The sequence below is a fragment of the Mytilus galloprovincialis genome, chromosome 1, assembly GCF_965363235.1.
Source record: "Mytilus galloprovincialis chromosome 1, xbMytGall1.hap1.1, whole genome shotgun sequence".
Classification (NCBI taxonomy): Eukaryota; Metazoa; Mollusca; class Bivalvia; order Mytilida; family Mytilidae; genus Mytilus; species Mytilus galloprovincialis.
In genome coordinates, this window is record NC_134838.1 from 82,992,555 (window position 1) to 83,003,047 (window position 10,493).

General features: G+C 32.5%; 1 long non-coding RNA gene across 3 annotated transcripts; it reads left to right on the forward strand.

Annotated features, from left to right (window-relative positions):
* Positions 1 to 659: 659 nt before the first annotated feature.
* LOC143042114 (uncharacterized) lies at positions 660 to 9,601 on the forward strand. Of its 3 annotated transcripts, none has more exons than XR_012967885.1 (4): positions 660 to 801; positions 3,440 to 3,575; positions 4,491 to 4,628; positions 8,796 to 9,601. It is a non-coding gene; the product is annotated as an uncharacterized LOC143042114 (long non-coding RNA). The 3 variants fall into 3 exon arrangements; XR_012967884.1 differs by lacking the exon at positions 8,796 to 9,601 and adding an exon at positions 7,900 to 8,789 and having other exon boundaries at positions 661 to 801; XR_012967882.1 differs by lacking the exon at positions 8,796 to 9,601 and having other exon boundaries at positions 666 to 801; positions 4,491 to 6,782.
* Positions 9,602 to 10,493: the final 892 nt, after the last annotated feature.

Genomic DNA, 10,493 nt, shown 5'->3' on the forward strand with positions numbered 1-10,493 from the left:
TAAATGCAGCACGATATCATGCTCTCTTTGTGCTTGTTCTTAACTATTCATTTATGTTTACCGTTTAGTCTATCAAATAACAAGAATATTATAATTTCTTGAATAGAATAACAGCCACGTACTTTATGATTTGGAAACAGAGGCGGATTTAGAGGGGGGGGCCCAGGGGGCCCGGGCCCCCCCTTTTTGGGAAAAAATTTGGTTGCTTATATAGGGAATCATTGAAGCGTGACTGGAGCGGGCCCCCTCTTAGGTCAGTCAGTGGGCCCCCACTTATGAAAATTTCTGGATCCGCCACTGGGAAAGGGGGTAAACAAAATATATTGCATACCAATATTTCATTATACATGTATAACATTAGGCGTCGGTCCGAAGTTCGTAAACTCTTCACTTATTAAACATCTACCTGAAAACCAGTACCCATGTTTCATGAAAGAGAAACTCCGTTAGTTTTGCATTGCTGAAGCATATATTTAAAAAAGATCTTTACATGTCATTTTTCATATCAAATGTATTATCAGACCTTTTTATGCTCGATTTGAGATCTTAAGTTTATTGTTCAACAAGGCTGTGGTCAAACAAATTTTATGAGTAGTTTTAATACCGAGGGTGTGTCTTGTTTTGTTAGTTCTCATTGGTTTAAAGTTTGAAGACCCTTCATTTTTGGCCATTGGAAAACTTCCCGCCAAAGTGTTTCAAATAGCACTTTGTCTTCAAACGAACAAGATGGACACAATTTACAGAAGCAAAAGATTTACGATGTAAACTTTGAAACTGTTCGTGAAGCCACAAAAACCCAAGGTAAATATTCACCCCTTGATACGCTTCCCGAGATTATTTTCATTATATGGATCATTCAGAACACAGCTTTTAAAATCTTTTCTCAAAAATTTTGGATATGAAAACAAGACCATCTGAAGAAATTTGAGAAGCTGGTTCGTGTTCATTTATCGTTCTGAATATGCATGAAATATTTGCCACTGGACGTTAAGCAACCAACAATAAACTAGACTGGGTTGATGCAGTCATGATTTGTCAACTTTGCAATAGCAAATAAATTGATGTTTGTAAAAGTCACACCAACTGAAAAGGAATATTCATTAATATAGATAGAAAAGTTTTGAAAATTCTTATTTTTATTTTTTTCGTATTTTACTGATAAATGGACTTAATATTTTTTTAGATGCAGCCTGGGGTTGAAGTGTATATATGATTAAGCTATATTTCAAAAGGTAGAAGAACTTGATTCTTCACATCTGTACTTGATCCACTTTTTAGTTTATCAGTTTTCGTGTTCAAACTTAAAAATTTGAATGCAGGTTCTTTGAGCCTCATGCTTCAGATTTTACTGTTCTTTAACAAGTTAAAAAGAATTCCCTTGATGGCAATTCTTTGTTATCTGAGCAAAATTCAGTTACATATTATTTTGCAATACTTTTGTCAGGTGAAAATATTTGGCTACACGGCTGGTTAGCGAGTCAAGTGTAAAGTGAGTGAATTTGAGTGTAAATTATCATGTGATCAACAGGTTTGAATTGGGCTTCATTTTAGTTTAAATTGATCTTTACTTGGACAAACCCCTGTGTTTTTCCTTAAAAATTTTGGGGACATCAAATGAGTTCAAAGTAATGGAAGAATTAACCCAGATAGCAAACATATGTTGGGCCAATATTGGCATTCTGTTGGCAACATTGTTGGGCCAATGTTGGAAAACTATGTTGGGCCAACGTCATTTTGCTCATCGGCCCTCAGTTGGCCCAACATGTTGGGTCTTTGTTGGCCCAACATCAGTATGCCAACAAGGTTAACTATTTGCCAACAATCTGCCTACAATGTCAACTATTTGCCAACAGTCTACCAACAACGTCTAGTTTTAAAATTATGTTGGACCAATGTTTGTCGAACAGCAGTATGCCAACGATGGCTTCAGTCTGTCAAACATGTTTTTCATGCATTTCATGTTATGTAATAAGAAATATTTATCTCTAGTATGTATTGTATATTCAATCTCGGCTGTCATGTGGAGAGTGTGATATCACACTCGTGTCAAATGAGCAGCTGAGTTCAGTTGATTTGTTTAACAACTTGCAGAAACTATATTCAAATTTTATTTGTTTTTTTTGGGCTGGTTTTAAGTATTTTTTGTTTGTGCATAAAATTATTCAATCATTAAGATAAATACATTTAAATGACTACACAGATTTGAAAATATTAGATAAAGAGAATGAAGAGCACATTTTTTGGTTCGCACTTTGAAATAATACCTAAAAAAAAATAAAAAAAATCTGTGGTATAATACAGGGAGATAAGAACTTAATACGTTGGCATATTGTTGGCACAATGTTGGCTCATATTTCAATATTGTCATGAAATATCAATGATAATTTTATGTTTTTTTTTTTTTTTTTATAAATATACTGTTTTAAAAACTTTTGAATTATTCAAAATACTAAGAATTTTCTAGCTCTTGGCACGGACGGTTTAAAATAGTCCTATTTGGGAAGACTTTATTATTTGATTTTTTACTAAGTCCTCAATGCCCTTCAAACACAATCTATATTCTCTACAATAACATAGAATCATTCAAATAAAGTTCGAATAAAATTGGTTCAGTAGTTTCAGTCAGAAGATCTTGCACTGAACCAATGGATAACGTAAGTCAAATATCGTTGGGGCAAGCTACTTTAAAAATAACAGTTGGTAAGAAAATGTTGGGCCAACATTGGGCCAATAACACCAAAATGACAGTTGGTGTAAAGTCGTTGGGCCAACAAGGGGCCAATAGTGTCAAAATAACTGTTGGCTGAGTTTTGTTGGGCCAACAAGGGGCCAATAGTGTCAAAATAACTGTTGGTTGAGTTTTGTTGGGCCAACGTCGGTTTCTTGTTGTGCTGCCAACGCCAACTATTTACCAACTGTGCCAACCAATCACCAATGTTGGCCCAACAAAGTATTGCTATCTGGGAAGGTATCATTTATTTATCATAAATTCTGTTTTGTTTGATTTACTACTAGAGATGTAAAACATCTTTTTAATGTCTGTGCATGTCTATATATACAAGCTTTACTTGAGTTACAGCGTAGAGCTTTTACTTAAACCATTTAAAATTCATGATTGATTGTTGGTTGAATAATGTCCAGTGGCAAATATAACAAGAAGAATAGAGCTCACATTCATGTATCTGTCTAGGGAACAATTAACAGTTTAACCAATCAAATTTGGGTAAAGTTTTTGAACTAGTTGGCAAAACTTACTGAAAACGTCTATGTTGAAAACCTTGTATTGTTGGGTCAATAGACATGTATGGAAAACAACATTGCTAAATCAAAAAGATTTCCAACAAAACTTTAGGGAAGGTATGGGTACAGTGAACACACATACTTTTTTGTTTGCAACATATTTTCTAGAATAATTTCAAAAATAAATGTTTCTTTTCAGTACTTTGACACTACAAACTTAGTCATCTAAAATCTAAATTGGTATTCAGATGCATCTAGGAAAGCAAGACAGTATATCAACTTCATTTCACAAACATGTTGATTTTCCCTTGATACAGTAGACCAAGTGAATACAGGTAAAGTCAAATAGTTTATTACAAAACTTAATCAATTTTATTTTTAACATTCAGGATTACTAGCAGGTTTATCTGATAATATATTGTACTATATTATGTATATTAACAATTAGATTGTAAGTTTCTGTGGTGATCTAAACTAAATATACCTAAATTTTTGTTTCATAATTGTTTGAGACCGAAAGCTTCTGGATTAGTTTTTTGATGATGAATTTCTCCAAAAATTCTTTTTGATAAACTTTTCTCAGATTTGACTACTATTATGATTTGGACATTAAAGTATAAAGCGGTATTCATCTTTGATAGACCTAGGGCTACAGTTTAATAGGTAAACAAAGAATATGCACACAGGAATATCCATCCAGAACACAAAATCAGTACATAGACAGCATAAATAAATGAACAAAAGAAAGGAACAGTGCTTTTATTGCTGTTCTTCATCTCATACATAATCAATTTGCACAAAATTTATCATTTTCACTCAAAAGTTTGAATATTAAGTTTAAAAAAAAAATTAAATGTATGAAAATATACTTTTTGTTGCTATTGATACAAGTCATTTTAACAGATATACATTTTATCAATGAAATTTATCATTATAAGTTATATATGGTAATATAAGTTAAGTACTCTTTTTTAGCTCACCTGGCCTGAAGGGCCAAGTGAGCTTTTCTCATCACTTGGTGTCCGTCGTTGTCGTCTGTAGTCTGTCGTCGTTCACTCTTACAAAAAATCTTCTCCTCTGAAAATACTGGGCCAAATTAAACCAAACTTGACCACAATCATCATTGGGGTATCTAGTTTTAAAAATGTGTGGTGACCCGACCAACCAACCAAGATTTATAAAGAATGATAAATAATATAGAGTTTTAAGTTCCATTCTTTCATATTTATTAAAAAGAAATGATGTTTTAGAGGAGCCAACAACTGAGCAGAGAGCAGAAGAGAGATTGATGACCTTGAAGAGTAAGCAATGAGAACAGTAAGACAGCTGTTAAGTATATCTGGGGTTACCAAATATTATGGTAAGAACCTCATCTATAATCAAACTTGGTGAGTATTCTTTTTGTTGGTTAGATATTATGCATCATTATGAAAAAAGGGGGATGTAGGGTATAAATCAACAAGGCAGCTACCCAATGAAAATAAATAACCAAAGACATCTACAGGTCTTCAACTAATTAGACTGATGTTTATACAATACATGAACTTGTAAATCATCCAAAGTCTAAAAGATTTGTGAATAAAATGAACAGACTAACAAATAACTTACATACACACCAATATCTGACCTAAGCACATGAGCATGTTGCTGGGTGAAACTTTTTTATATAAAGCCCACCCTTTTTGTGCAATACCTAACCAAAATACAAAATTTCATACAGAAATTTTTTTCAAATTGAAGGGTTTCAATTTTTTGAATTAGCTTATTTGTTCTTTAAAAAAAAAAAAAGCCAGATGCAATTAACAAACAACAAAATATTTGGAAATCTTGACTCCCCCGCAAGAGAAAAATGTCACTCTTATTATTGAGGAAAATGGCCACTACCTCAATGGTCTTTAAAATTAATTCAGTTGCTCTGGTCATTTTTCAAAATTTAACAAGTAAATGGAGTTGTTTTGATGAAGCTTACCTTTAATCAATGGGAGATAACTGTGACCACATGGATCATAATTCTGAAAACTTATCCTGAAATCCTGGGCTTAAAAACTCGAAATCCTGAGGTCCCAAATTTAAATAAATTTAAATCTCGACATCCCGAAATTCGAAAAAAGAATTCCAGGATCTTGAAAGGGTCAATCCCGAAATCCTGAGCTTAAAAACACCCAATCACATGGTCCCAATAAAGGTCCTATCCCCTCTCATATCTGTAATTGATAACTAAGATAAAAGAAATACAGAAATTGTTAACATTAAATTGCCTTTTGCCATGCTTACATCAACAAAAGATTTTTTTCTTTCATTTTCCAAAATAATTCCAAGGCTAAAGATGTAGGATGCCATTTTTCTAACAAAATACCACAGCATGGAGACCCAAATCAGCACACTAAAATGTCCAATGTGTGTCCTACATCTTGAAATAAATATCATTTTATAAATGTTCAAATATCTTCAAAAACATTTAATATTATTTTTTTTACTCATTTCTACTCTGTTGAGACTATTTCACTAGCACTGCACTTTGACTTTGACTAAGACAAACAAAATGTTTATTGAAGTTGAATGGCCTTAGTTGAGGACATGGACAGCATTTTGTCATTGTTGGTTGTTTCATGGGGTTTGACCTCTTGAGTCATAAAGACCTTATGTATGTTAGTTTAAGTGAAATGTTCAATGCATTGTCAATGCTAAACATTTGATTGACTTTGACTGATTTTTTTTTAGTTTCTGAAGAGTATAAATGAGTTTGAACAAGGTGCAGCATTACTTTTCTACATGATAAGAAGATTTGATTTTAATATTTTCACCAAATTTACTGATGATAGCAAGGCTTATGGTTTGTGCAATACTAGAATATGCTTTTTTTTCACATGGAGCTTGTCACTTTCACTCAAAAAACATTAAAGAATTCATCAAATTTGTAAAGCTAAGCTTAAAGTTTTATATGTTATACACATAGGAGCTTGAAATTGTTAAAAAAAAAAAATTACTTAATTATCTTGTGTATTTGTGTCAGCTTCCATTCACTTTTTAAAAGTTTGAAAAAATACATTAAGAGGCATTTGCTATAAAAAAAAGACAATAAATAACAGCACTTCATTTTTGATGAACATAAATTAAAGTGGAATAATGAAGTAATGACCTGCAATTAGCAAGTAGATATAGGAAGATGTGGTGTGAGTGCCAATGAGACAACTCTCCATCCAAATAACAATTTGTAAAAGTAAACCATTATAGGTCAATGAATGTCCTTCAACATGGAGCCTTGGCTCACACTGAACAACAAGCTATAAAGGGCCCCTAAATTACTAGTGTAAAACCATTCAAACGGGAAAACCAACGGGTAGCAGTCTGTTTAGTTAAATTTTGTAAAAATGAGCTAAAAACTTTGCATATTTATTATTTTTTTCAAAGACTATAATTTAACCTCATTTTGGTCTGTATGCATGCAACATTTAATAGGTACCATTGTAGTAGAAGGTTGCTCAGCTTGGTCAGATAATAAAAAGAACAGAATGTCAAAATAAAAAAATGAAACAAGGGAGCCACCGAGCACAACAGGTTTGGTTTTTTCCAACAAAAAATATGAAACTTATACAAAATTAAAAATAATGTCAGAGACAACAACCCAACCAAAGAGCAGAAAACAGCCAAAGGCCACTAATGGCTCTTCAACTCGACCAGAAAATTCAGCATCAGGAGGCAGGCTTCAGCAGGCCCTACACAAAACTGTGTACTAGTTCGGTAAAAGTGGATGTCATACGAAACTCAAAAACATATAAATGAACTAAAATTAAAAAACATACAAGACTAACAAAGGCCAGAGGCTTCTAACTATAGACAGGTGCACAAATACAGTGGGTTAAACAGGTTTGAGAGATCTCAACCAAGACCTATATCTCTAGGAGCCAATGTAGAAAAAACAAACACACAGCAATTCACACAGTAAAACTCATTTAAAAAGAAGTCTGTGTCCCATGTCAGAAGAGGTAACATAAGAAACAGACTAACTAAGCCAAATGACAATAGTTTTGGTATTTTTACAGCAGTTACAATGCTTTTCATGGAAAAATAAAGTAAAAAAAGTTGATTAAAAAAAAAAAAAATACTTTAAAAAAAAAAAAAATAAGGTTTCATTGATTTTATTCTTATATGCCCGTATGTAATTTTGTATATGTATTTATATTTCATTTCAGAGTTCACCAACAGATGTTTAATTCTAAAATTTTGATTTTTGCAGATTGCAGCAGGGGGATGTTACAGTCATAGACCTTGAATAGACTCCGTTGTACTAGACCAGGAAGGGTAGCGCATAGTTTCCGCAGCACTATACAATAGTAACAAGATCACTCTACCATGAGCTTGTTAAAGGGCCCGTTTGATGAAAGTGACACCAACGTTCTCCAAAACACTACAGATTTTTTTTGCAGACGCAGCCGAGAGGATGTTTCAGTCATGGACCCATTTGATGGAAGTGACTCCAACGTTCTCCAATACTAATAATTTACAATTTGTTTTTGTTTTAGATGCAACCTCAGTCATAGACCTAGAGTATGGCTATGGTGTAACAGATGAAGAAAAGTGGCATATAGATTTCTGTATGTCCATTTCTTTGTATAAAAGTGACAAATTACTAATCTTTCTTATTTATATCCATTTCAGAGTTCTTACAAAGATGTATAGGTATACAATATTTATTATTTTTGTCTTTTTGTGTGTTTTTGTCAATGAGAGAAAACATACAGAACAAATCAATCAGAAGTATTTTAAAACTGGTGTAATTTGAGACAGAACACCCTGGAACACAAAAAATATCCTACATCACAAAATTTAACACGACATCTTATTTTCACCTTTTTTCATTGAAGCAGCAAACACAGTGTAATCAAGAATGTATGCATGTCCTTGAACATCTAGAAATAGAATATCTCTTAAAGTAAACAGTCCGGTATAATGATCAACAAGAGCTACACTAAAAATAAAATTAAAAAAGTTAATTTAAAAAAAACTTATATTTAATTTTTCGAAATTTACCTCAAAGAAAAGAAAATAAAGTTTATTTGATTTAATTCTTATATATGTGTAATGTTGTAAATTTATTTATGTTTCATTTCAGAGTTCACCAACAGATGTTTAATTCTAAAATTTTGATTTTTGCAGATTGCAGCAGGGGGATGTTACAGTCATAGACCTTGAATAGACTCCGTTGTACTAGACCAGGGAGGGTAGCACATAGTTTCCGCAGCACTATACAATAGTAACAAGATCACTCTACCATGAGCTTGTTAAAGGGCCCGTTTGATGAAAGTGACACCAACGTTCTCCAAAAGACTACAGATTTTTTTTGCAGATGCAGCCGAGAGGATGTTTCAGTCATGCAACGTTCTCAAATACTAATAATTTACATTTCTTTTTTGTTGTAGATGCAACCTCAGTCATAGACCTAGAGTATGGCTATGTTGTAACAGATGAAGAAAAGTGGCATATAGATTTCTGTATGTCCATTTCATTGATGGAAGTGACAAATTACTAATCTTTCTTCTTAATATCCATTTCAGAGTTCTTACAAAGATGTATAGGTATACGGTATTTATTATTTCTGTTTTGTGTATTTTTGTCAATGAGATAAAAACCCATAGAACAAAACCAATCAAAGTATTAACTGGTATTATTTGAGACAGAACACCCTAGAACACAAGAAGTATCCCACCTCACAAAATTTAACACATGAGACATCTTACTTTCACCTTTTTTGAATGAAGCAGCACACTGTAATCAAGAAGTTATTCATGACCTGGAACATCTAGGAATAGCATATTGCTAATAGCATTTCTACAATTATCCTAAAAATTCATACAGTCGGGTACAATGATAAACAAAAGATACACAAAAAAGGAATATACCAAAGGGCCAATATTAAACCATGTGGTGAAAAAAGACAAGACAACACATAACCAAAAGAAATGACAGAAAATCGTCTACACTGATAACAATATTATTGTACAGCAACAACCCAACCAAAGACCTGAGAGGTTCTCAAGCACAGAGTACCAACCAAAACAAAGAACAGGCATGAACTATGGCAAAGAGCACAAACCCAACCAAACTTAAGAGCCAGGGATGATCTCAGGCACCAAGCACCAACCTTTCCAAAGACCAGGGATGATTTCTTACACAACTCACAATTCTTACCAAAGACCAAGAATGATCTCCGACACCAAGCACCAACAAAAATAAAAAAAAGGGTGATCTTAGGTACCACAGAATGGTAGCAAGTATTTCATATGTTAACTTATTTACTAATTGTTTAAGTTAAATGTTTTTTTTTCATTCTTTGCTCCATTTTTTCTATCAAAAATTGTCAAAATGCAAAATGAATTTTTATGTGTTTTTTTCATCTCTTTCTTCAAAATGTTTTATTTAATATAATAAGTAAATAATTTCTTGAATAGAAAAAAAAAATGGAAATGTTAATTTACCTTAATCAACGAATGAAAAAAGAAATGTTCAAACCTTTTTCATGCATAACCAAATTATTAAATGTGTTAGATAAAAGATTATAAATAACAAATTTCTATATTTTTTGGAGTAAATTAAGATATGCTTCTATGAATTTTTACAATTGAACGGTTCCAAAATTTAATAATGTTTCTTTTTTTAAGGTAAAATAACAAATAATGACTCGGGTTTACATGAAAACACTGATATCTTGAATTACAGTAGCATAGGTGGATTAAGGGACCCTTGCCCCCCTTTTGTGGGAAGATTATATAAGGTATCACTGTAGCATGACTGGAACGCCTCATGAAAAGTTCTGGATTCGCCACTGAGTAGTGAAATAAAAATTCACTAAATTAGAAGGGGAGGTAACTCATATGAAATGAGGGTTTCGATACGATATGGTATTTCAACTAATAGACGCAATTTTGCTCTAAATTTGTGAAGTAAAATTCAGGTACACTATGCCAAGATCGAAAATTCATGTATATTTTACTCTTGGGAAAGTTGAGGGGGTACATTATTAAACCTAGGGTTTTTTATTATTAATATATACTGCTTAAATGTGATGCTATCTGAATTGAAATCTGTTTGCCCAGGTGAAAAAGCCTCCTCCACTATTTTATGGTAGAAGCATTTAGTAATTGGGAAAATGTGATTGAATTTAATTCTGAATTTCTGAAATTAGTTAATCTTTATATATAAACAAAATCATTTATGATTATTACAAATATTCACCATCAAAATTTTTAACAATG